Below are 27,392 nucleotides of genomic sequence, written 5' to 3' on the forward strand. Positions count from 1 at the left end.
TTTGATATGTAGGTACTTACTGTGAACATGTATGTATGATGGTGGTGGAGTTGGTGGGCGAGCAGCGAGTGACTTCCACCTTGTGAACCAACGACACTTGAGTTTTTGTGATGTATTGGTCTAGAAAACCAACAAGTTGAAGAATGAGGCACTTGTACAGTACTGAAATTTTTATAGAATGAGTTGGATCCATTGAGTCGTAATGAACCTGAACCCTTTCATATAAACACATTATTAATAGTGTTATTATTATTATTATTATTATTATTATTATTATTATTATTATTATTATTATTATTATTATTATTATTTATATTTTTTATATTTATGTGGACGCGCAAAATCCGTACGGGTCATACGTCGCCTGGGGAATGGGAGACAAGATCAATCCAAGGAAATAGAAGGCAGATCCAACTTCTTGGATGAAGAACCCTTCACCAGCATGAAGGCACCATGAAGGCTCGCATGAACGTACACATAAAAGTACATATGAACGTATACCTAACGTACATAGAAACATACACACGAAAGTACATATGAAAGTACACATGAACGTACATATAAACGTCCACATTAACGTACATATGAAAGTACACATGAACGTACACATGAGCGCACACATGAAAGTACACATAAAGATACACATGAACGTTCACGTGAACGTACACCTGAAGGTACAATGGACGTACACCTGAAGGTAGACATAAAGGTAGACATGAAGGTAGACATGAAGGTAGACATGCCCAGGAGCCAGCAGTGCTTGACACCTTGACGTCAGCCAGGGGAAGTGTCAACAAACACAGCCAATCATAAGGTGTATTAATAGTGGAGTTACTATGTTCCTGTTACTGGTACTTGACCCTCAAGTGCGCTGATGCCGGTCAGCGGCTCTTGATCCAAGTAATTAAAGCATGGCGGCTCCCTCCAGAGGAAAATAGGGATGACAACCTGGCTTCTTCGGTGCCGAAGTCATTCGAGGCGAAACGTTTCCTAATACTGCGCACAGCTTGGTTATCAGGACCTGATCTACCGCGAGTACTGGTCATGGATCGGGCCGCGGGGGCGTTGACTTCCCGGACACCCTCCAAGTATGTGTCTTTATTTCACATTTGCCAGGATTTTATGGGTGCTCGTGGCTTGGTTGGTAGCGTCCTCAGCTCACACGCTGAGAGCCCAGGATCGATCCCCAGCACGGGTAAATCGTTCGGCATGTTTCCTCACACCTGCTGTCCATGTTCACCTAGCAGTAAATAGGTACCTGGGTGTCAGCCGACTGTTGTGGGCAGTGGCGGACATACCTTTTTCGGGCCCTGGAGCTTGAACCGTTATGGGGGCCCCTTGCCAACCCTTTCTCGTACAGTAGATCAATTTTTTAAGCAAAGTGGACTAAAGTGCTTCTGGGTTCCCTCCGGGATTAGGGGCCCTTGAAGCTTAAGCTTCATTAGTTTCATAGCAGATCTGCCCCTGGTTGTAGGTTGCATCCTGGGGGGGACACAAGATTAACTTAGGCTGCCCGTAATGTTCTGCCTGGTCAAGGATTGAGCCGCGGGGGGCGCTGACCCCCGAAACTCCCTCCAGGTAGACTCCAGATAAGTAGGTAGGTAAGTAGGTAGGTAGGTAGGTAGATAGCCAGGTGCTTTCTACAAAGTATGTCAATAATGTCAGCTAGGAAATTATCATTATTATTATCTCACCCTACTGAATTACTGTCTTCAGAAGGCCATGCATTGCTTGTAGGGGTCATTCCCGCACCTGACGGTGATGCATGATGCAACAGCAACAGCAATCTCCCCTTGAGACACGCTAATTAACCAGCGGGGATGGGAGGAGATGAGTAGGACATTACCAGGTCCTCAGGATGAAAGCTAGGAGCACCTGGCTTCCATTATGCTGGTATCTTCACTCCCAGAAGAGTCTTCATGCTGGCACGCGGCTAGGAGTTGCTAGTGTGCCCTCTAGCCAGCAAGCTAGAATTCGATGACATTATATATATATATATATATATATATATATATATATATATATATATATATATATATATATATATATATATATATATATATATATATATATATATATATATATATACATACATATGAAGATCTTAATTTCATTTTGATAATATCTATCATACATTGTGATACCATTTTGTAGATGCAGTCTCACGTGCGTGATGACGGGATGTACAGAAACTTGAACCAATTTCCACTCTCAATCTGCTGGGTTAGTTGTGAATTAACCCTGAAGTCATTAATGCACTTGTATGACAGTCATTCACTCCAGCATGGGCTTCCCCAGACTGAGCTGTGCTCAAACTGACACTTGAGAATCAGTCAAGATCTTCAAGGGAGGCTGACGGCTGTACTCAGTTACGCTGTTTATGTTTATATCGGTGTACGAGTACCTCTTCCAGGCAGTGCTATGTACACAGATTGAGATGCATATCTGTTCTGATACATAGACAGATTTATTCATCTTAGTGTTGCCATGTCTGACAAGTAGTGTATCTTGGTGCACATTCATTGATTTTTTCATTAATCCCAGTTTTAGCGATCAAAGCGTTCTTCACTGGTGGTGTATAGAGCACAACCTTAGCTCCCACGTGCACTCTAGTAGCTTAGATGTTACATTTTGCCGTCGAAGCGGCTAGTTTATTGAGCACCCAATGCCATCCTGTGGAAGGTAGTGGCTAGTTTATGATGCGCTTTATAGCCAGTCACTTGTGTTGTTTCACCTAACACAATGTCGTCAATTCTACCAACATTAATGCAGATTTATTGCTGTTGGTTATTATGTGCTTGGATTTATCTGTGAGTAGATAGATGAGGTGATGTAAAGCGGGTGAGGTGGGTGGAAGGGTACTCTGTCTGGGCGGAGGGTGGGTGGAAGAGTACGCTGTCTGGGCGGAGGGTGGGTGGAAGAGTACGCTGTCTGGGCGGAGGGTGGGTGGAAGAGTACGCTGTCTGGGCGGAGGGTGGGTGGAAGGGTACGCTGTCTGGGCGGAGGGTGGGTGGAAGAGTACGCTGTCTGGGCGGAGGGTGGGTGGAAGAGTACGCTGTCTGGGCGGAGGGTGGGTGGAAGAGTACGCTGTCTGGGCGGAGGGTGGGTGGAAGAGTACGCTGTCTGGGCGGAGGGTGGGTGGAAGAGTACGCTGTCTGGGCGGAGGGTGGGTGGAAGGGTACGCTGTCTGGGCGGAGGGGGGGTGGAAGAGTACGCTGTCTGGGCGGAGGGTGGGTGGAAGAGTACGCTGTCTGGGCGGAGGGTGGGTGGAAGAGTACGCTGTCTGGGCGGAGGGTGGGTGGAAGAGTACGCTGTCTGGGCGGAGGGTGGGTGGAAGAGTACGCTGTCTGGGCGGAGGGTGGGTGGAAGAGTACGCTGTCTGGGCGGAGGGTGGGTGGAAGGGTACGCTGTCTGGGCGGAGGGTGGGTGGAAGGGTACGCTGTCTGGGCGGAGGGTGGGTGGAAGAGTACGCTGTCTGGGCGGAGGGTGGGTGGAAGAGTACGCTGTCTGGGCGGAGGGTGGGTGGAAGAGTACGCTGTCTGGGCGGAGGGTGGGTGGAAGAGTACGCTGTCTGGGCGGAGGGTGGGTGGAAGAGTACGCTGTCTGGGCGGAGGGTGGGTGGAAGGGTACGCTGTCTGGGCGGAGGGTGGGTGGAAGGGTACGCTGTCTGGGCGGAGGGGGGGTGGAAGAGTACGCTGTCTGGGCGGAGGGTGGGTGGAAGAGTACGCTGTCTGGGCGGAGGGTGGGTGGAAGAGTACGCTGTCTGGGCGGAGGGTGGGTGGAAGAGTACGCTGTCTGGGCGGAGGGTGGTTGGAAGTGTACGCTGTCTGGGCGGAGGGTGGGTGGAAGGGTACGCTGTCTGGGCGGAGGGTGGGTGGAAGAGTACGCTGTCTGGGCGGAGGGTGGGTGGAAGAGTACGCTGTCTGGTCGGTGGGTGGGTGGACGAGTACGCTGTCTGGGCGGTGGGTGGGTGGAAGAGTACGCTGTGTGGGCGGAGGGTGGGTGGAAGAGTACGCTGTCTGGGCGGAGGGTGGGTGGAAGAGTACGCTGTCTGGGCGGAGGGTGGGTGGAAGGGTACGCTGTCTGGGCGGAGGGTGGGTGGAAGAGTACGCTGTCTGGGCGGAGGGTGGGTGGAAGAGTACTCTGTCTGGGCGGAGGGTGGGTGGAAGAGTACGCTGTCTGGGCGGAGGGTGGGTGGAAGGGTACGCTGTCTGGGCTGAGGGTGGTTGGAAGAGTACGCTGTCTGGGCTGAGGGTGGGTGGAAGGGTACGCTGTCTGGGCGGAGGGTGGGTGGAGAGGGTACGCTGTCTGGGCGGTGGGTGGGTGGAAGAGTACGCTGTCTGGGCGGCGGGTGGGTGGAAGAGTACGCTGTCTGGGCGGAGGGTGGGTGGAAGGGTACGCTGTCTGGGCGGAGGGTGGGTGGAAGAGTACGCTGTCTGGGCGGAGGGTGGGTGGAAGGGTACGCTGTCTGGGCTGAGGGTGGGTGGAAGGGTACTCTGTCTGGGCGGAGGGTGGGTGGAAGGGTACTCTGTCTGGGCTGAGGGTGGGTGGAAGAGTACTCTGTCTGGGCGGAGGGTGGGTGGAAGGGTACGCTGTCTGGGCGGAGGGTGGGTGGAAGAGTACGTTGTCTGGGCGGAGGGTGGGTGGAAGAGTACGATGTCTGGGCGGAGGGTGGGTGGAAGGGTACGCTGTCTGGGCGGAGGGTGGGTGGAAGAGTACGTTGTCTGGGCGGAGGGTGGGTGGAAGAGTACGCTGTCTGGGCGGAGGGTGGGTGGAAGGGTACGCTGTCTGGGCGGAGGGTGGGTGGAAGGGTACGCTGTCTGGGCTGAGGGTGGGTGGAAGGGTACGCTGTCTGGGCTGAGGGTGGGTGGAAGGGTACGCTGTCTGGGCTGAGGGTGGGTGGAAGGGTACGCTGTCTGGGCGGAGGGTGGGTGGAAGAGTACGCTGTCTGGGCTGAGGGTGGGTGGAAGGGTACGCTGTCTGGGCTGAGGGTGGGTGGAAGGGTACTCTGTCTGGGCTGAGGGTGGTTGGAAGAGTACGCTGTCTGGGCTGAGGGTGGGTGGAAGAGTACGCTGTCTGGGCTGAGGGTGGGTGGAAGGGTACGCTGTCTGGGCTGAGGGTGGGTGGAAGGGTACGCTGTCTGGGCGGAGGGTGGGTGGAAGAGTACGCTGTCTGGGCGGAGGGTGGGTGGAAGAGTACGCTGAGCTGGGCGGAGGGTGGGTGGAAGAGTACGGTGTCTGACCTGAGGGTGGGTGGAAGGGTACGCTGTCTGGGCGGAGGGTGGGTGGAAGAGTACGCTGTCTGGGCGGGCTGTCTGGGCGGAGGGTGGGTGGAAGAGTACGCTGAGCGACCTGAGGGTGGGTGGAAGGGTACGCTGAGTACGGAGGGTGGGTGGAAGAGGGCTGAGGGTGGGTGGAAGAGTACGCTGAGCTGGGCGGAGGGTGGGTGGAAGAGTACGCTGTCTGGGCGGAGGGTGGGTGGAAGGGGTGGAAGAGTACGCTGAGCGTACGCTGTCTGAGGGTGGGTGGAAGGTACGCTGTCTGGGCGGAGGGTGGGTGGGAGTACGCTGTCTGGGCTGGGCTGAGGGTGGGTGGAAGGGTACGCTGTCTGGGCGGAGGGTGGGTGGAAGGTACGCTGTCTGGGATGAGGGTGGGTGGAAGGGTACGCTGTCTGGGCTGAGGGTGGGTGGAAGGGTACGCTGAGCGAGCTGAGGGTGGGTGGAAGGGTACGCTGAGTGGGATGAGGGTGGGTGGAAGGGTACGCTGAGTGGGATGAGGGTGGGTGGAAGGGTACGCTGTCTGGGCTGAGGGTGGGTGGAAGGGTACGCTCAGTGGGCTGAGGGTGGTTGGAAGGGTACGCTGAGTGGGATGAGGGTGGGTGGAAGGGTACGCTGAGTGGGATGAGGGTGGGTGGAAGGGTACGCTGAGCGGGCCGAGGGTGGGTGGAAGAGTACGCTGAGCGACCTGAGGGTGGGTGGAAGAGTACGCTGAGCGGGCTGAGGGTGGGTGGAAGAGTACGCTGAGCGACCTGAGGGTGGGCGGAAGAGTGCGCTGAGCGACCTGAGGGTGGGTGGAAGAGTACGCTGAGCGACCTGAGGGTGGGTGGAAGAGTACGCTGAGCGGGCTGAGGGTGGGCGGAAGAGTGCGCTGAGAGGGCTGAGGGTGGGTGGAAAATTACGCTGAGCGACCTGACGGTGGGTGGAAGAATACGCTGAACGGGCTGAGGGTGGGTGGAAGAGTACGCTGAGCGACCTGAGGGTGGGTGGAAGGGTACGCTGATCGGGCTGAGGGTGGGTGGAAGAGTACGCTGAGCGGGCTGAGGGTGGGTGGAAGAGTACGCTGAGCGGGCTGAGGGTGGGTGGAAGAGTACGCTGAGCGGGCTGAGGGTGGGTAAGAGTACGCTGATCGGGCTGAGTGTGGACGGGTACGCTGATCGGGCTGAGGGTGGGTGGAAGGGTACACTGAGCGGGCTGAGGGTGGGTGGAAGGGTACGCTGAGCGGGCTGAGGGTGGGTGGAAGAGTACGCTGAGCGGGCTGAGGGTGGGTGGAAGAGTACGCTGAGCGACCTGAGGGTGGGTGGAAGAGTACGCTGAGCGGGCTGAGGGTGGGTGGAAGTGTACGCTGAGCGGGCTGAGGGTGGGTGGAGGGTTACGCTGATCGGGCTGAGGGTGGGTGGAAGAGTATGCTGAGTGGGCTGAGGGTGGGTGGAAGAGCGCCCTGAGAGACCTGAGGGTGGGTGGAAGGGTACGCTGTCTGGGCTGAGGGTGGGTGGAAGGATACGCTGAGCGGGCTGAGGGTGGGTGGAAGAGTACGCTGAGCGGGCTGAGGGTGGGTGGAAGAGTACGCTGAGCGGGCTGAGGGTGGGTGGAAGAGTACGCTGAGCGGGCTGAGGGTGGGTGGAAGAGTACGCTGAGCGGGCTGAGGGTGGGTGGAAGTGTACGCTGAACGGGCTGAGGGTGGGTGGAAGAGTACGCTGAGCGGGCTGAGGGAGGGTGGAAGAGTATGCTGAGCGGGCTGAGGGTGGGTGGAAGAGTACGCTGAGCGACCTGAGGGTGGGTGGAAGAGTACGCTGAGCGGGCTGAGGGTGGGTGGAAGAGAACGCTGAGCGGGCTGAGGGTGGGTGCAAAGGTACGCTGATCGGGCTGAGGGTGGAAGGGTACGCTGATCGGGCTGAGGGTGGAAGGGTACGCTGAGCGGGCTGAGGGTGGGTGGAAGGGTACGCTGAGCGGGCTGAAGGTGGGTGGAAGAGTACGCTGAGCGACCTGAGGGTGGGTGGAAGGATACGCTGAGCGGGCTGAGGGTCGGTGGAAGTGTACGCTGAGCGGGCTGAGGGTGGGTGGAAGAGTACGCTGAGCGGGCTGAGGGTGAGTGGAAGAGTACGCTGAGCGGGCTGAGGGTGGGTGGAAGGATACGCTGAGCGGGCTGAGGGTTGGTGGAAGAGTACGCTGAGCAGGCTGAGGGTGGGTGGAAGAGTACGCTGAGTGGGCTGAGGGTGGGTGGAAGAGTACGCTGAGCGACCTGAGGGTGGGTGGAAGAGTACGCTGAGTTGGCTGAGGGTGGGGGGACTGAGGGTGGGTGGAAGGGTACGCTGAGTGGACTGAGAGTGGGTGGAAGAGTACGCTGAGTGGACTGAGGGTGGGTGGAAGAGTACGCTAAGTGGACTGAGGGTGGGTGGAAGGGTGTGCTGAGCGGGCTGAGGGTGTGTGGAAGTGTACGCTGAGCGGGCTGAGGGTTGGTGGAAGAGTACGCTGAGCGGGCTGAGGGTGAGTGGAAGAGTACGCTGAGCGGGCTGAGGGTGGGTGGAAGGATACGCTGAGCGGGCTGAGGGTTGGTGGAAGAGTACGCTGAGCAGGCTGAGGGTGGGTGGAAGAGTACGCTGAGCGACCTGAGGGTGAGTGGAAGAGTACGCTGAGCGACCTGAGGGTGGGTGAAAGAGTACGCTGAGCGGGCTGAGGGTGGGTGGAAGAGTACGCTGAGCGGGCTGAGGGTGGGTGGAAGTGTACGTTGAACGGGCTGTGGGTGGGTGGAAGAGTATGCTGAGTGGGCTGAGGGTGGGTGGATGAGTACGCTGAGCGGGCTGAGGGTGGGTGGAAGGGTACGCTGAGCGGGCTGAGGGTGGGTGGAAGGGTACGCTGATCGGGCTGAGGGTGGGTGGAAGGGTACGCTGAGCGACCTGAGGGTGGGTGGAAGGGTACGCTGAGCGGGCTGAAGGTGGGTGGAAGAGTACGCTGAGCGGGCTGAGGGTGGGTGGAAGAGTACCCTGAGCGGGCTGAGGGTGGGTGGAAGAGTACGCTGAGCGACCCGAGGGTGGGTGGAAGGGTACGCTGATTGGGCTGAAGGTGGGTGGAAGAGTACGCTGAGTGGGCTGAGGGTGGGTGGAAGAGAACGCTGAGCGGGCTGAGAATGGGTGGAAGATTACACTGAGTGGGCTGAGGGTGGGTGGAAGAGTACGCTGAGCGGGCTGAGGGTGGGTGGAAGAGTACGCTGAGCGACCTGAGGGTGGGTGGAAGGGTACGCTGAGCGACCTGAGGGTGGGTGGAAGGGTATGCTGAGCGGGCTGAGTGTGGGTGGAAGAGTACGCTGAGCGGGCTGAGGTTGGGTGTCTCAGTAGTAGTACCAGTTCCTAGTAACCAGTTACCAGTAACCAGTGTACCAGTAGATGACTCACTACCAACCGTCTGCGTGAATCATGACTGTATTCATATTGTTGCTGACCTAGCAGTATTTCAAACACCCCTTCACATATGGGTACTGTGGGCAGTCAGTCTTATGAGAGTGAGCAAGGAGGCAGGTCACGGCTGTTTGGGCGCTTCACACAATATCCGTAATATACGTACTACCAGCCTACGTGAGTATTTCTTACCCTATCCACGTGTTCGAACCCCACATGATAAATGGTGGCAATGGTGTGGGAGCGTGGATTTAAGCTTTTTTAAGGGTATTTCAAGGCATTAGAAAATTGTTTGTGAGTAGCTGGCGGGTCAAAAGGTGAACCGTCTCACCCATCTCCAGCTACTCGCTCCCCTCACCACCCTCCAGCTTGCAAGCCTGTTGCAGCCGTTTCAAGCTTCCTGGCTTAGTTCGTGTGCTAATTGCTTCAATCTCCGAGGGGTTGACCCGGATTTTGCAATTAAGCCAGCCAGTAAGCCAGACTGTGGAAGTGAACGCCAGTCAGCCTATCATCCAGCCTGTCTCCTGTCATCCACCTGCTCCTTCATGCTGTGTGCATCGTTACCCGTCTTCCAGTCAGCCATTCTCGTGGGTTAAGCCAGTCAGCCAACCCAGCTTCTAACCCAGCTGAGAGAGAGAAGTAAGCCACGCAAGTTCCTCTGAAGTATTGTTTCATATATCGCTTTGTGCTCCCAGTTGGATGCCAGTTGGATGCTAAGAGTGGTCTTCACCATCCCTGTGGCATAGTGGCTTATCAAGCCACCTTCGTGGGTAGTGAGTGGAGTGCGCGCCAGAGCGCCAGCGAGAGTCACCACCTCACCCACCGCCACACACTCTCCCTTCACCCACCCACCACCAGCCACCCACCTCATCTACCTGTGGTTGTTTGCACTCTTGTACCGGGTCCTAATACTGTTTTGGCTCACATAATTGGTCAAGAGATTGTAGCTGAGCGCCAACGATAAAGCCAATTATGTGAGTTCACCGAGAAAGTGCATTTCTTCATGACGACAGTGTGAGTGTAGAAAGTGTCGGAGGCGTCAGTCATCACGGCAGGACTTCTGACTCCCAATTCGCTACGCCGATTCGGTTTTTTCTTTTAGAGACATTTTTAAAGACAGGAGTGTGGGAATTTATGGGAATTTTTTGGTATTTAAATTTTGGTTTTTTAAAATGTTTTTTTGATCTTATTTTTCAATATTTTTCGGGTTTACGCATCCATTTTTTTTTTATCGGGTTTTTTACTCCCTCTTTTGAAGATTATTGTGTAGTGAAGCCATACCCGTGGGTGTTTCATTTTTTTATTGTTTTCTTTTGCATTGTATTTAGAAATTTTATTTCTGCAGTGATATTCCCCCAGTATACCAAATTACCCCATTTATTTTATGGATTTTTCAAAAAAGCAGGTTCTTTCCCCCTGATTTTTCGAGATTTTCCATATTTTGCCAGCAAATTTTCACAGAAGAAAGATTTTAAAGAATATACTAAACTTTAGTGAATAGGGATTAAGGGGGCCCCGTGGGTTTGCCCTTTGCCAAACTTTTTAAGGTTTTTTTTAAACTTTAAAAATTTTTTAAATTTTTAAAACCTTTTTTGAGTTTTTCCCCCAAAAAAAGGGTGAGACTTTATTACGCAGTGATTATTTCTATGCCTTTTTTTGTTGAAACTTTTTTGTTTTTTTTGCGGGAATTATTTTTTTTATTGATTTTTTTTATGTATTATTATTCCGTTCATTATTGCACTTTTTTTTTCATTTTATTAATTTTCCTAATGTTTTTTTTGCATTATTTTTTAATTTTTTTTATATTTTAAAAAATATTTTTTGTTACTTCGTTGCAAAAATTTAGGATTTTATTTTCATTTTTTACATTGTTTAAAAAATTTTTTTAAATTAAATTTTTTATTAAAGAAAAGGACAGCTCATTTTCTTTAAATTTCATTTCCCCAGAAATTTTACTTGTAAAATGAAATTTTTTTTTCCAACAGTTTTTACTTGAGTTGCCCTTTCCTTTTGGGTATCTTAGACTTTTTTTTATTATTTTGCAGAATTAGTTGCATCTCTTTTTATTTCAATTAGCATTTTGATCATTTTTTTTTTCATTTTTTTTTGCCTTATTTTTTCCCGGGGAACTTCTTTGCCATTATGTCTCAAAACCGCAATATTTTTTGTGAATGTCGACACCAGCCCTCGGGCTACGCTGCTCCGTAAAGTCCTCAAACCTGGACTGACAGACCGCCCCAACACGAGATACTATAGTTATACTGTTTCCCCCTTTGATGCGTTATTTATTCAACGCCATGTACATAGTTTTGAAGCATGGTTTACGCTTCGCTCGGTAATGTTAGTTGAAGGTCCCCCTTCAGAGGAAAGTTTACAGACTTGAGGTTTCATATCCCCGTTGCGTTCATGTTGTGATCCCCTTTTGATATGCGGATTCGGGAATCTTACAAAGGGCCAATTTGAGGAACTACTGTTCCCTTTGTACCGTAAAACAGCTGATCCAAGTCGTTCTTTGGGGAACTTGGAAGCTACACCCATGACTAATGAATCTTGGCCTTTTGTTAGATTGACAAATTTTTATCATCATTTATAAATCGTCCAGTCCCAGCTTTTGTCCCGACGAGGAAACCATTCACAGCCCCGTTTGCAAAATACAGCTTTTGGAGCAAAAAGAACAATGCCCCCTGCTCCGTGTGGCTTATGAGGCAACCCTCCAATTGGTTTTGATGGACCCACTTACACCCTTTAAAATCATGGGGGTTTTTGTCCCCCCGGGGTATTTTCCCATGTATTAAAAGTATTCACACTTATCCCTCTTCACCACCCCTTGGGGCCCACGAGAAAAAGTGGCGCAACCACCCAGAGATAAAAGACCAGTGTACAGAGTCATTAAAAACCTCAGATTCATAGTACATTAGAACCCAAGACAGGGACTTGTTATAACTGTTTTTTCGTGGCCATATTGCAATTTTTCCGATAGTTACCCAAGGGGGTTACTGATATAACCATGATTTTTCCTACGATTTTTCATAGAATACAGGGACATGAAAATCTGAGTGCAATGTCTACAACCTTCAGTACTCTAGGTTTTTCCGGGGGGCTTTAAACGAAACCCCGTAGAAAAACAGACGCCGTGGTTCTAAAACCCCAGAACCAGGCCATTCTTCCCCCCGGGGGAATTACCCCCCAGTCAAACGTCCCATGGTGACAGAAGTAATGAGTAACCACCCCCCGCTCAAAACCTTTGAAGCCAACACCGAAAGAAATCCGTGATGATGTTGTTCCACCTCTGACGAATGATTTGGGGAAAGGGAACAAGTCTTTCTGAGACAATCCACCCTTTGTTTGACATAATTTCCAATGCAAATAGGCCCAAAGTGAAAATCTGTTCAAATTCCCCGTTCATTTGTTCATGGACCGGCAAGTAATATTTTTAAAAGGTCAGTTTGTTTGGGATAAGAGTTCGACATGTCCTTCTCGTAAAACCCGACTCATTTTCCCCCCAAGAGCGGGTTCCCTCGTGTCCGAGGTCGGATTTCCCCAACCTTTCATCCGGAAAATTTCACTGTTTTCCTTTGCGACCAGACTTTCCCCGGGACCTTTTTTCCGGGATTTCCCATGCAGACTTACGAGGCTCGACCCGCAGGGATGGCATGTCCAAATTGAATTTGACTTCCTTTCGGGGTTCCATTTGATCAGAAATCGTCATACTGCTGCGAAGTTTACGGAAAGCCCCAAAGCCGCTTTCCCCGTAGCCCCACCCCCGCGGCACGAATTTGTCACCCCCATCCTTTTCCACCATTCATTTGCGGGGATATTTCGTCCGGTCCGGGGACACCAGACTGCCTGATGACAGCCATCCCCAAGATGCGTTCATAGGCCCAAGGATGCCGTCAAAAAAAGAATTGAACGAAAGCCATCTCTTTTGATGTCACATCCGGAGAAAGAGCCCGGCGCGTCCCCGGGGCCTGTTTTGTTTAATTTCGATGGTATAATCCAGTTAAAATGACCCTCAAGGTCAAAAAAAGGGTTTTTTTGTTGAACCCTTTTACATGTTAAGAGACAAAGATCCATTTACCCCCCTTTAACATTTTGGGGTCAATTTCTCTCAGAGCAAAAACAACCCTCGTTATTAGTTCACTATCCACCTGTTCGGGAGAGGATGAGCTGTCACCGACCATGGCTGCTTTTTACGAGACCTCATCCATCACTGGATCAACCCCACCAGTGAGGAGAAAGATTGCTCCCACATTTCCCCAGATGAAAAGGTTTGTTGACTCTGTGAACAAACGTCTAAAGCCATTGCCTTAAGGGGAAAGATGGGATAACAAACGTCCCATCGTATTCCATTTGAACCTGGTCTGCCTTTTAATACCTCCCTAAAACCTTTTCCCCGTTCTGTCGCAGAAGAATTGAAAACAAATGCTTGATGAGGGGTTACACCAGCACCCCCTTAACACCCTGATCCTAGACCCCAAAAAATTACGGGCCCAGTGATTTACTTTAGGAAAATGCGAAAACATTAGATCGCCTCCCCGTACCCGGATCTTTTCGAAATGGAAACAAAGCTTTCAACCCCCGGGTTTGTTAAAGGGGTTTTTGGGAAGTCCCTTTACGGGACAGCCAAGACAACTGCATTCTCCACCCTCAGGCAATCCCCGATGGGGTTGAAATCCTCCCCCATCACGCTCGGGTCAGACCCAAATCTTTTTAGGTCCAAGAAAATTTTTTGAAATTTAAGACGTAATGTCATGTCAAAGACGTGGATACACACTTTAAAAGATTGATGTAGTACTTGGAAATTGAAGGCCCAAATTTTAAAAATCAAATCAAATGTAAAATTTTTTAGATCAGAAATTGTTTTTTACTTATACCCAGAGGGGGGTTTTGACGACCAAAGAAAATAACTGCAGACTAAATTTTTCCCAAATCCAAAAATGGATCGAAGATCCTTTTTTTACAGTTTTTAAGATCTTTTACCAATTTTTTCCATGTCTTCCCCCTGAGTTGCTTTAAAAAAGATGCCTTTTTTTTGGACCTTCAAGAAAAAAACATTCAAACTCTAAAAAAAAAGTAACATCTGCCCCAATTTTGAAATTTCCCGATTTTTCTAAGCCCTTCTATTTGACAACGATGCAGTTCTATTGGCATAGGTGCCGATAGCTCAGAAGACCGACGACAAGCAGTTCATTTCAAGAGTCCACAAAGGCTGAACGAATTTACAGAACTGAGCAAAGCTTTTTCAAAAAGGGTTTTTTTAAAACACTTCCGGGCATTTTTCAGTACTTTCAAAAATTGAAGACCTCCCACTGAACCTTTATTCCAGAACAAACAACCTACTGGGGGAAACGATGGGCCTGACATCCAAGAGTTAACCCCCCCTGAAAATTTTTCCCCCCGTCAAAGTAGCCCCAGAGCCCCATCCCATGTTAAAAGAACCGCAGACCTCCATTTAGTGCTGAAGATGAAAAAAATGCTCAACAACAGATCCCCGGTCTGGGGATTCGATTCCGTTCCGGAAGATCTTATTCGACCGAAAACCCACCCCTCAGTACTTTGTCAGAACCCAAAAATTACTGTAAAAAAGCCAATTGGGACTCCAGAAAGAGATAAGAGAATTTCCCCACATATGAATGAGTCCCGCTGTTTAGATGCACCAGGTGTTGCAACCCCGGATGGATGTTTAGAAAAAAGGGTTAAAATTTTTTCCCCCATGGCAACGATAATTGAGATGTTAAGAAAAGAGTGTCTGCATGCAAAAAAAAGGTGATGTAACCTAATCCCAATCAGTATCCCATAGGAACCCGGGGGAAAAAGTTTAGATTTTTTAACAATTTTTTGTTCCTCCAAGGCAACAAACACTGTGGGGTTTTGGTAGACCATTTCAACCCCGATATTTTAGTTACTATTGCGAAAACGCCAAAACATTTTAAAAAACGATTTTCTGCAGGGATAACACCCCAAATCCCGAAAGAAAAGGGGGTGGGGTTTTTGGGGAGAAGATCTCAACCACCATTGTTCCCTCATCCTGCCCGCAATGGGTTAGCGAAGAACCAATAAGAAAATATTGATTCTTGAGAGCCACTATCAATCCCAAAGTGAAACTTGGGGTAAATTATACCGATGAGGGTAAAATTTGACGTTTCTATAGGTGACCACATTTGCAACGGGGTGATAAACGCTTGTTTGAGTTTTATATTTTTAACCGAAAACCAAATTACAACCTAGATTTAAGCAACTGTACCAGCTTAGCTCAAAGGTTTTAGGAAAAACCAAAAAATTTAAAATCAACAGGATAAAGATGCAAAAAACCGAAGCCATCCAAAATAAAAATATTGAGAGTTATGCTAATTTTAAAAAACTCTGAATGCCAAAAACTTTTATAAAAGTTTTTGATCCCTTATCGAGAGTTGAACATCTACGGTAAAAGTATAAGGGTTGAGAAATTTGTACTGGCATAAAAAAACCCATTTTACAAGGGAAGGGGGGTGATGACGATGTTCCAACCCAGACTAATGACAGACTCTGAAAAATCCTCCCGATCCCCACTTTTGCCCATACCACAGACGATCAACCCGAATGTCGTTATTCCCCACGAACGAAGGATTGAAAACCTTTAAATCATTTGTAACTACCAATTTAGATTTGCCCCCAAATAGTAAAAACAGCCAAGAGTTGATCCCCAGAGATGAACCCATTCTGCAAAAGTCAAACCAACAGAGTTTAAAAAAGTAAAAACCCATAGAGAAAATTTCAGTATCAACTTATCAGTATTCAAGAATTTTGGTTTATTCCTTTCCAACTAATTAAAACAAGGGGGAATAACTCCTTTTTGTTAAACACTTTTTCTTTGTATATTCTTCTCGAACTGAGATCACATAATAAGACCACCACAAAACTTTTTACACTTTTTTGGGGAATTTAATTTTAGTTTATCCTGAGTTTTTAGATTTTACAAGTTCGTTTAGTTTCATTTTGAGTTTTATCAGAGTCTTCAATGAGTTTATCAGAATTTGAAATTTTACCTTGATTGCATTACAGTTTTGTTACGTAAACCCCTTCCAATGTTCTACTTATGGTTAAATGTTTAATTGTTGTGATTTGACATTAGAAAGGGGAAACACCCAAACCCTATACCTGCACTTATTTGTTTTTGTCGGGAACAAACGCCCAGCCTCGAGTATACCAGTCAGAACCAGTTTCCAGTAACCGGTACCCGAGATACTCACTCCAACCGTCGCGGGGAAACATGACACATATTGTTTCTGACCTAGCAGTACAAAAACCCTTCCAAAGGGTACCCGGGGCGTCAGTCTTACGAGATAAAGAATACGGTTTGCCCACACATCGAAATACGACACCAGCCAGGAGATTTTCTCCCTTTTTCCAGGCAACCCCAGATAGGGGAAAAGCCGAGCGGGGTGAAAGTGGGGGGGAAGGGCCCCCGGGGGCTGAGGGGGGGGGGGTCGAGGGGGGGGAGGTGGGGAAGAGGGCGGCGGGGTGAGGTGGGGGAAAACGCTTGAGGACCTGGGGGGGTGGAAAAGGGTAGCGAGGGGGGGGGGGTGGGAGGCCCTGAGCGGGGCCCGAGGGGGGGTGGAAGAGTACGCTGAGCGGGCTGGGGGTGGGTGAGGTTACGCTGATCGGGCTGAGGTGGGTGGAAGAGTACACTGAGCGGGCTGAAGGTGGGTGGAAGAGTATGCTGAGCGGGCTGAGGATGGGTGGAAGAGTCGCTGAGCGACCTGAGGGTGGGTGGAAGAGTACACTGAGCGGGCTGAGGGGTGGTGGGAAGAGACGCTGATCGGGCTGAGGGTGGGTGGAAGAGTGACGCTGATCGGGCTGAGGTGGTGAAGAGATACGCTGAGCGGGCTGAGGGTGGGTGAAGGAGTCGCTGAGCGGGCTGAGGGTGGTGGAAGAGTACGCTGAGCGGCTGAGGGTTTATCCTGAGGATTTATCTGGAGAGAGTTCCGGGGTCAACGCCCCGCGGCGATCTGTGACCAGGCCTCCTTAGGTCAGTGTCCAGGATGCGACCCACCAGTCGACTAACACCCAGGTACGCATTTTACTGATGGGGAACATAGACAACAGGTGGAAAGAAACACGTCAATGTTCTCTCTGGTGGGAATCGAACCCAGGCCCTCACCGTGTGAAGCGAGAGCGTTAACCAGGCCACCAGGCTGAAGGTGGGTGGAAGGGTACGCTGAGCGGGCCGAGGGTGGGTGGAAGAGTACGCTGAGCGACCTGAGGGTGGGTGGAAGAGTACGCTGAGCGGGCTGAGGGTGGGTGGAAGAGTACGCTGAGCGACCTGAGGGTGGGCGGAAGAGTGCGCTGAGCTGACCTGAGGTGGGTGGAAGAGTACGACCTGAGGGTGGGTGGAAGAGTACGCTGAGCGACCTGAGGGTGGGTGGAAGAGTACGCTGAGCGGGCTGAGGGTGGGCGGAAGAGTGCGCTGAGCGAGCTGAGGGTGGGTGGAAGAGTACGCTGAGCGACCTGACGGTGGGTGGAAGGGTACGCTGAACGGGCTGAGGGTGGGTGGAAGAGTACGCTGAGCGACCTGACGATGGGTGGAAGGGTACGCTGAACGGGCTGAGGGTGGGTGGAAGAGTACGCTGAGCGGGCTGAAGGTGGGTGGAAGGGTACGCTGAGCGAGCTGAGGGTGGGTGGAAGGGTACGCTGAGTGGGATGAGGGTGGGTGGAAGGGTACGCTGTCTGGGCTGAGGGTGGAAGGGTACGCTGATCGGGCTGAGGTTGGGTGGAAGGGTACGCTGAGCGGGCTGAAGGTGGGTGGAAGAGAATGCTGAGCGGGCTGAGAGTGGGTGGAAGATTACGCTGAGCGGGCTGAGGGTGCTTGGAAGAGTACGCTGAGCGACCTGAGGGTGGGTGGAAGGGTACGCTGAGCTACCTGAGGGTGGGTGGAAGTGTACGCTGAGCGGGCTGAGGGTGGGTGGAAGGATACGCTGAGCGGGCTGAGGGTGGGTGGAAGTGTATGCTGAGCGGGCTGAGGGTGGGTGGAAGAGCGCCCTGAGAGTCCTGAGGGTGTGTGGAAGTGTACGCTGAGAGGGCTGAGGGTGGGTGGAAGGATACGCTGTGGCCTGGTGGCCTGGTGGCTAAAGCTCCCGCTTCAACACGGAGGGCGGGTTCGATTCCGGCGGGTGGAAACATTTCGACAGTTTCCTTACACCTGTTGTCCTGTTCACCTGAGCAGCAAATAGGTACCTGGGTTAGTCGACTGGTGTGGGCGCATCCTGGGGACAAGATTAAGGACCCCAATGGAAATGGGTTAGACAGTTACACTGAGCGGGCTGAGGGTGGGTGGAAGGGTACACTGAGCGGGCTGAGGGTGGGTGGAAGGGTACGCTGAGCGGGCTGAGGGTGGGTGGAAGGGTACACTGAGCGGGCTGAGGGTGGGTGGAAGGGTACACTGAGCGGGCTGAGGGTGGGTAAGACCGGGAAAGTGGATGTGTTGAAAAAAATTAAGTCAGAATTAGTCGCGGTACTTTGGAATTAGTCACGAAATAAAGAGTCAAGTAGGAGGTCTGGTTCAAACTATTTTTTAACTACACTCATTCAGGAGAGAGAGAGAGAGAGAGAGAGAGAGAGAGAGAGAGAGAGAGAGAGAGAGAGAGAGAGAGAGAGAGAGAGAGAGAGAGAGAGAGAGAGATGCAAAGCATGTAGGCGGTGAAAATAGAGGCCCAGGCGACACCGGGGACAATCGATATATTGGTTCAGTGTTGAGTGGAAAAAAGGGAGAGGAGGGAGACCTTTGTAGTTTCGTGTTAACTAAAGGGAAAATTCAGCCTCACTGACGACGCTGGAATTCCAGCAGCGAACAGGTATGGAAGAGTCGAGGAGGAGGAGAAGGAAGAGAGAAAGGTGGAAGCTGAGGGGAGAAGGTTGTAGAAGGAAAACGCAATGAAGGGGCATGAAGGAAACAGTAAAAGGAAATGGGAGGGGGGAAAGTTGGGAGGGAAGATTGAAATGATGGAAATGAGAGGAAGATATAAATATATGGAGATGAGTGGGGGAGAGATCAAGGATACGAGGGAATACATGATAAAAACAGATAGTAAATATAAATATATACATTATATATATATATATATATATATATATATATATATATATATATATATATATATATATATATATAAATATATATTATAGTGTGTGTGTGTGTTTGTGTTTTACTCTCAGCTAGTTACTGCTATAAATACCAAGAAAACTCTACAGTACCAATGAAGAACCGTAAATAAAGGAAGAAGGGAAGAAGCGGAAAGGTGCAGTCATAATTTAGAAATTCATGCAAGGTCAAGCAGGGACAGGCATGGTTAAACAGGGACAGGCATGGCTAAGCAGGGACAGGCATGGCTAAGCAGGGGCAGGCATGGCTAAGCAGGGACAGGCATGGTTAAGCAGGGACAGGCATGGTTAAGCAGGGACAGGCATGGTTAAGCAGGGATAGGCATGGTTAAGCAGGGACAGGCATGGTTAAGCAGGGATAGGCATGGTTAAGCAGGGACAGGCATGGTTAAGCAGGGACAGGCATGGTTAAACAGGGACAGGCATGGCTAAGCAGGGACAGGCATGGGTAAGCAGGGACAGGCAGAGCCAGGCATGGCTCGGTAAGCAGGGCCAGGCAGGATAAGACAGGCCCAGACAGACAGTCATACAGATTAACAACCAGACAGACATTTCTCCAGACAGATGGACAGACAAAGGGACAACCAGTCTGAAAGACAACCACATGAACAGACGTAAACAGACATTTAATTTAACAGAAAACACACAGTCTTACAGACAGGAAGACATGTAGATAATCAGACAGATGTAGCCGGGCACAAGACAAGCAGGTGGACAGGCAGGCATGTGAATTTAATAGACAGAGAGGCAGACAAGCGGTTTTGCAGCTGCCGCTAACAATTCAAGATTCTGATGGGATTCAAACCTGCAGAAAATGGCGAATAGAGAATGCAATTGTCCAAATTGTTCGCCAGCGTAGACAACAATGGTGGCGGCACCGTAACCGAAAGGCACTGACAGTGAGAGACTGGCATAGAGAAACTGAGTTTATAAGAACATAAGAAGGAAGAAACACTGCAACAGGCCTACTGGCCCATACTAGGCAGGTCTTCTGAAACCCAAACCCACTCACAAAAATATTACCCAACTCATTTTCAGTGCTACCCAAGCAATAAGCTTTGATAACCCTATTAAACCATATGCAAGTAGCACTTTAATCCAAGGTTTTAGAACTCAATGGTGGAGTGTAATCCCCAGTTTGCATTGCTTTTTTTTTGTTTGTTTGTTTTATTTTAAATTCACGCCACTACTCACGAAATCGTAATAACACGATTGTAGACAAGTCACAGAACGGGTTGCGGAGGGAGGCTGGAACCCATGGCCGTTGAGTCCTGAAACTGGCAGACCAGTGTACTTAACTATTGGTCCACTCCGGAACAATAGTTAAGCCTACTATCCTGCTGGTTTCAAAACTTGCCTACCACGGCTTCAATTATTCCTCCACCACTAGTTCTGTGATTTAATACCACTATTATTCACTGTCGAGTGGCTTTACACTTTCTGTCTTTTGTACTACTACCACTAGTCCCCTTACTACTACTACTATTTCCACTACCAGCATTACCTCTATTTTTCTCTACTTTTCTCCCTCTCTTTGTCCCGTCCCTGTCCCACCCTCTCCTATATATACTGGCTCCCTCACCTTCGTGTGTTAGTGTGAGTTTTAAATGGTCCAAGCCGGACCGAAACGTCGCCATAAGCTTCTCTCGGAAGAATTATACACATGCGCAACATCTGGGTATCTTTATTTGTAGACCTTTCGTCATCCAGTGGCTTTATCAATACAAAGACATAATGTGAAGACTGTAGAACTATATACAAAAAATGAGGTAATCAGTCCCTCAGCCTTGGAGTTCAATACTACGGTGCTCTTGAAGATTCTTCAAGACTACAGTGCTCTTCATCAACTCCAAGACTAAGGGACATTTTAAATTTTGTATTTAGTTCTACACTCTTCACATTATGGCCTTGTATTGATAAAGCCACTGGATGACGACAGGTCTACAAATAAAGGTACCCAAATGTAGCAATTGAGTCTAATTCATATTGTCGGTATTGTATACCATTCATGTACAAGCTTCTCACTCTCCCATGTGTAGGTTATTTGTGTATTGTTCCGGTTACAGTGTTGTGCCTTTTTGTTCTTTCTGAAGTAACTGTGCCACTCAGAGAGAACAAGCGTTATTTACCATCTTAAAGGTATGTATGGGGGGCAGCAGTCAGGGTAAGTATTGATATGGGGACAGCAGAGTAAATATTGATGGGGGAACAGCAGTCAGGGTAAATATTGATGGGGGAATAGCAGTCAAAGTAAATATTGATTGGGGAGCAGCAGTCAGGGTGAATATTGATAGGGAACAGCAGTCGGGGTAAATATTGATGGGGTAACAGCAGTCAGGGTAAATATTGATGGGGTAACAGCAGTCGGGGTAAATATTGATGGGGTAACAGCAGTCAGGGTAAATATTGATAGGGTAACAGCAGTCAGGGTAAATATTGATTGGAAACAGCAATTATGGTAAATATTGATGTGGAACAGCAGTCAGGGTAAATACTGATGAGGAACAGCAGTCAGGGTAAATATTGATGGGGAACAGCGGTCAGGGTAAATATTGATGGGGAACAGCAGTCAGGGTAAAAATTGATGGGGAACAGCAGTCAGGGTAAATATTGATGGGAAACAGCAGTCAGGGTAAATATTGATGGGAAACAGCAGTCAGGGTAAATATTGATGGGAAACAGCAGTCAGGGTAAATATTGATGGGAAACAGCAGTCAGGGTAAATATTGATGGGGGTTCTGTCGCTACACCAGCAGCAATCAGAGTTAAGTGCGTATCGATGAATGTTCAGTGAAAACAGACTTGACAAACACAATGGTTGAAAATGTCACGTTCCCCAGAGATGGCCAATAACATTTAGACTGCTAAAACATCTAGTACTTGCTATTACTGGTACCTCACAATGTCTCTGGAACCTACGCAACTGCTGGTACCTGCCATTAATCGCACCGCCAAATACCACTACTATTTGTGCTAGATACCACTGTTATATCTATTCACCGCTAGTACCAACTGGCTTTTCGTTACAGTGACTCTTCCCACGAAGGAAAAAAACCTAATCTAGCGAGACTTACTGAAAATGAAAAAAGTTGTAAGATATTGGTGACTTTAAGAACTCCACTGGAATATATATTCCGGTGAGAAACTTGATTCAAGTTTAACATAATACCTCCAAGTCTTGAGACTCTTGTAAGGAGAATAGGTCTTAGCCGGAACATTTTTTTTTAATATTTGACAGGACAACAATAACTAATCTACTTTAGGTACGTATATATAAAATTAATTTATTTCTTGCGGTAAACGATTTATCATAGATCAAAAACATCGATGGATGCTGGAGGTTTCAAGTAATTGCATTTTCTTAGTAAATTTTTTTTTTTTTGCGTTATCAGTGTTTATGTGTTTCATACAAGTCTCTCATACGTGTTTGTAGTATGCAAATGATTCCACCAGTATTTTGTAGCGTCCTGGTTAGTCTTTAAAAAGGAACTCTGTCAAAGACATTTTTTAATTTAATGACATGCAATCTGCATATTTTTTCCCTTTGTGATTTTTTTTTGTGATTGTTGTAACAAGTTAACATATTTAATATATTAGAGATTTCCTGATCCGAAGTCGATGTGTTTGATATTCAATTTTTTGCCGGACTTCACGAATTTTATCCACGTTTTTCTTACCACTCACGTGTCCTTAAAACTGCGTTTAGAACGTGAGGTATAACATCATATCGACCAGAAGCCTTAACAAGACGCAGGAGAGTCCATGACCCCACGTCGTACAGTCGTACCCTTGCCTGTGGTCATAGGAGTCTGGGAATCACGTCTCAAGTGAACATCCCAGTAACACGATACAAAATACAAATATAACACGTATTATCTTGTTATTTTTTAAATAAAATACTGAGGAATATAATTATATAAAATAAAATTGCTTTAGGTTCAAACCATGAACTCCGACAAGGAAGACGTGAGTGTATATACCCGGATATATGCACTCATCGATAAATATTTCTCATGATAAAGTCGTAACACCACATAGTCCAAAAGTCGATAAAACACTGGAATGCAGCACTTCAAGTGCTGTATTATGACAACCTCAGAGAAAGGACGTAATAACTATTTTGTATATATTTTACTCATATAATTTTATATTGCTGATGTTTTCATTCATAGCTAAATTGAAAATTTCATGCTTTATATTATTTGACTTGTATTATTAGCTTATGTAGGTAGGTAGGATGTAACAACTACACCTCATTGTGCTCGTTGTTGGAGAGTTCTGAATGGCTGTCAGCACTGTCAAACTACCTGCCTGCTTGTTATTTTGTTTGTGTCAGGCTCAACCTGGTACCAGTCACCTGATGTTGGATCTACAATCCTGATTCTAGTTCCTTCTCTCGCTGCTGCTCGTTGAGGGAACATCTCATTTCTCTGCTCTGTCAGCTCGTGTTTTTTAGACTGTTTTTGGCAGAGAGATAATTATAAAATATTTTTGGCAGAGTATATCTCTGGTGGTGATCTGGGATATGCATCTCATAACTCTATGCAACTGGGATTTGACATTTTCAGAGGCTGTGTGTCGTGGAGACACTATATCTTTGTCGCTGGTGAGGGGCTCTTGATCTAGGGAATTGGATCTGGGCTCCAGTTCCCTGAATTGAGACTGAACACCTTCCATCCCCCCACAGGTGCTGTATAATTCTATGGGTTTAGTGCTCCCCCATAATTTAATTATAATCTTTATCTCTGCTCCCGAATTCAACTCTTTGACCTATATTTGTTCTGGCATCTACGCACTCTAGTAGTTGGGAAATTGGAACTGCTGAACTCAAGTTCAGTAAGATGGGAGTTTTATGCCTTTGGTGAAGGATCTGTTGAAGGTCCGTAGTGAGGGTCGTTTTTTGTCTCCTTGATTCCTTGCATGATGCTGTGCTGTTCACTGCTGCTTCGAACATTATTGCTGTTTGGCGGATGTGTCGTCATATTGTTCAAGCAAGCTGTTTGTTTGCCTCGATGGTCCAGACGTCAGCTTATTTAGGGACTTCTTGTTGTCACATTCTAAGTCTAAACCGAGTCCGAGTACATACTGAGAACTTACACATACAAACTATTACTCTTGTACTTATGAGTACATCTCCTCATAGCAATGTACCAGACGGTGCACATTAAAAGTACAGTACTGTATTAAATGTACACTTAGCACCATATGATATGTAGAGAATAATTATGATATATGAGTATACCAAGTTATACTCCAAGAGTTGTGTAGGAGTTTATCTTCTTAATTATTCAAGCTACATTAATTGTAATTATTACCACTTAGACATCTTTGTTATTAAAGATCTTAACTTTCATTTGGTTGGTTTGTATTCATTCAGTTGCAATCCAAAGAACGCTATTGAGAAGCCACCTAATTTACGGGATAACTGGACAAGAATATTTCTGAAAAACTGTTACAAAAATAAACACATGTTAGATTCCAGAGGGGAGCAGTAAGCTGACTTTCTAATATTCTCTGGAAATATCGTCACTTAGTAGATGTCGCATTTTGCAACATGTATTCACCAGTATCCAGCTGAGGAAGCCTGAAGTGCAGGCGAAACCTTTTGGCAATAAAGATACCAAGAGTTGCAAATGTGTCTTATTTACCATTTTGTCTGCATTGTGTACCATGAGAATCCAAAAATCGTAGCACCATTTAGAATGAAATGTATAAAATCACTTGCACGAACTATAACATGTAGATTTTTAAAATGGATTTGGTAGTTAATAAACATTCTATTTTTTTCAGGGAGCGCAACAGATAAGACAATATGTCCATTGTCGCCTTGATCAACGAAGACAAACTGAAGATCTGATCCCGTGCCACAGACTGGCTGTACCTGGTGATAAATTGAAGAAAACGCGAGACGTACCCCATAGACCACAACCTGTCAACTGATAGCCGTTTACTGTGGGAATTCACCGGTCTGCAGCACACCAGAACGGAGATGCAGCCCTACCATCGCTGAAATCCCTACTTCTCGTCACCCTGCTAGAAGCCACCATGAACGAGATCAGCCCAGAGGTGATTCCACAACGCGACGCTCTCCCCACCTGCAGTGAGGAGTGCCTGGATGACACTCTCCAAAATGACACTGCACAGGAGGACACTGCCCAGGATGACACTGTCCAGGATGGCACTGTCCAGGATGGCACTGTCCAGGATGGCACTGTCAAGGGTGACACCAGTGGCACTAGTAATGGAAGTGGTAGGACGAAGGTAACAGTGCCATCCTCTCTCCCGGTGGTTCCACAGAAGAGCATGAAGCCGTCGGCAAAGAACTGCTTCAGGCTGGTCATCCTCGGCTCCTCCAGGGTAGGAAAGACCTCCCTAGTCTCCAGGTGAGTCCCCCTCGTACTCCAAATGAGTCCCTCGTTCTCCTGATGAGAAATCTGAGCTCCAGACAAGTGGCAAATGAGACGCAAATGACATTACGCGTAAATCCTTGAATGAAAACGTAGTGTTATAGCATGTGTCCTCACACTGCTGGTGAAGGGCTCTTGATCCGAGGAATCTGAGCTGCCCTTTCCTCTGATCAAACCTCATCGCCTTTCCCCATCCCTCCTATTTCCCAGACGCTATATAACCCTTTCGGCTTTAGAGCTTCCTCAATAATAATGAAAATAACTAACATTATAATATGAATAATAATGAGGCTTCTGTTTGTATTTCCGAAGCTTAATTTGGTCCTTTAAGGTGCATCTGTTTGACTTTTCCTATTAGTATTTGTCTCCCAGCCGTGCCTAGCTGGCCTAGTTGCTGTGCCTAGTAGATTTGCTTATCTAGCAGTCCTTCCTAGGAGCATTCCCTGGCAACCGTCTCTATCTTCCCTCCCGATCAACCATTCAAGCCAACCTTCCTAGCAGCCTCGCCCTAACAAGCTAACCCTTGCAACCTCGTCCTAGCAACCTTTCCCTAGCAACCTCGTCCTAGCAACCTCTCCCTAGTAACCTCGCCCTAGCAACGCACATTGCTCTTGCCTCCTAACAACGACAGTTTTTTTTTACCACCAACAACACAACACCGCTACTATATCAGCACTAAAAAGATAGCAACTACGCTAGTGACTGAATGATCCATTGAGATCATCAGCCAGATAGCCATCGCAGATAGCGCTTAATGATTGCGTTTAAAGCCTGTCGACTACATGAGGGTCATTAAGGGCTGCATGTCACTCGTCCACCACCAGTAAGGAATACTTCAATCCCTAAAATAAGGGATTAAAGTAAACTATCAGACAACGCTGCTTGAGTTTACTCTGCTGTATAATCCTCCGGGTTTAGCGCTTCCCCCTTGATTATAATAATAATAATTGAGTTTACTCTGGCAACCTCGCCGTGGCAACCTCGCCGTGGCAACCTCGCCGTAGCAACCTCGCCGTGGCAACCTCTCCGTGGCAACCTCGCCCTAGCAACCACGCCCTAGCAACCTCGCCCTAGCAACCTCGCCCTAGCAACCTCGCCCTAGCAACATCACTAAACTTCAACAACAGCTGTTGCTGCAAATGTATAAAATATTTTACCCACAAAATAAATATATTTTTTTCGCTCTGTTTTTCGGCAATTATGTATTGACACTATACTGTATGACACTGTACTGTATGACACTGTACTGTATGACACTGTACTGTATGACACTGTACTGTATGACACTGTACTGTATGACACTATACTGTATGACACTGTACTGTATGACACTGTACTGTATGACACTGTACTGTATGACACTGTACTGTATGACACTGTACTGTATGACACTGTACTGCATGACACTGTACTGTATGACACTGTACTGTATGACACTACTGTATGACACTATACTGTATGACACTGTACTGTATGACAATGTACTGCATGACACTGTACTGCATGACACTGTACTGTATGACACTGTACTGTATGACACTGTACTGTATGACACTACTGTATGACACTGTACTGCATGACACTGTACTGTATGACACTGTACTGTATGACACTGTACTGTATGACACTGTACTGCATGACACTGTACTGTATGACACTGTACTGTATGACAATGTACTGTATGACACTGTACTGTATGACACTGTACTGCGTGACACTGTACTGCATGACACTGTACTGTATGACACTGTACTGTATGACACTGTACTGCATGACACTGTACTGTACTGTATGACACTGTACTGTATGACACTGTACTGTATGACACTGTATACTGTACTATGACACTGTACTGTATGACACTGTACTGTATGACACTGTACTGTATGACACTGTATGACACTGTACTGCATGACACTGTACTGTATGACACTGTACTGTATGACACTGTACTGTATGACACTGTACTGTATGACACTGTACTGTATGACACTGTACTGCATGACACTGTACTGTATATACTGTATGACACTGTACATGTACTGTATGACACTGTACTGTATGACACTGTACTGCATGACACTATACTGTATGACACTGTACTGCATGACACTGTACTGTATGACACTGTACTGTATGACACTATACTGTATGACACTGTACTGCATGACACTGTAC

The sequence above is a fragment of the Cherax quadricarinatus genome, chromosome 1 (genome assembly GCF_038502225.1).
Source record: "Cherax quadricarinatus isolate ZL_2023a chromosome 1, ASM3850222v1, whole genome shotgun sequence".
Lineage (NCBI taxonomy): Eukaryota > Metazoa > Arthropoda > Malacostraca > Decapoda > Parastacidae > Cherax > Cherax quadricarinatus.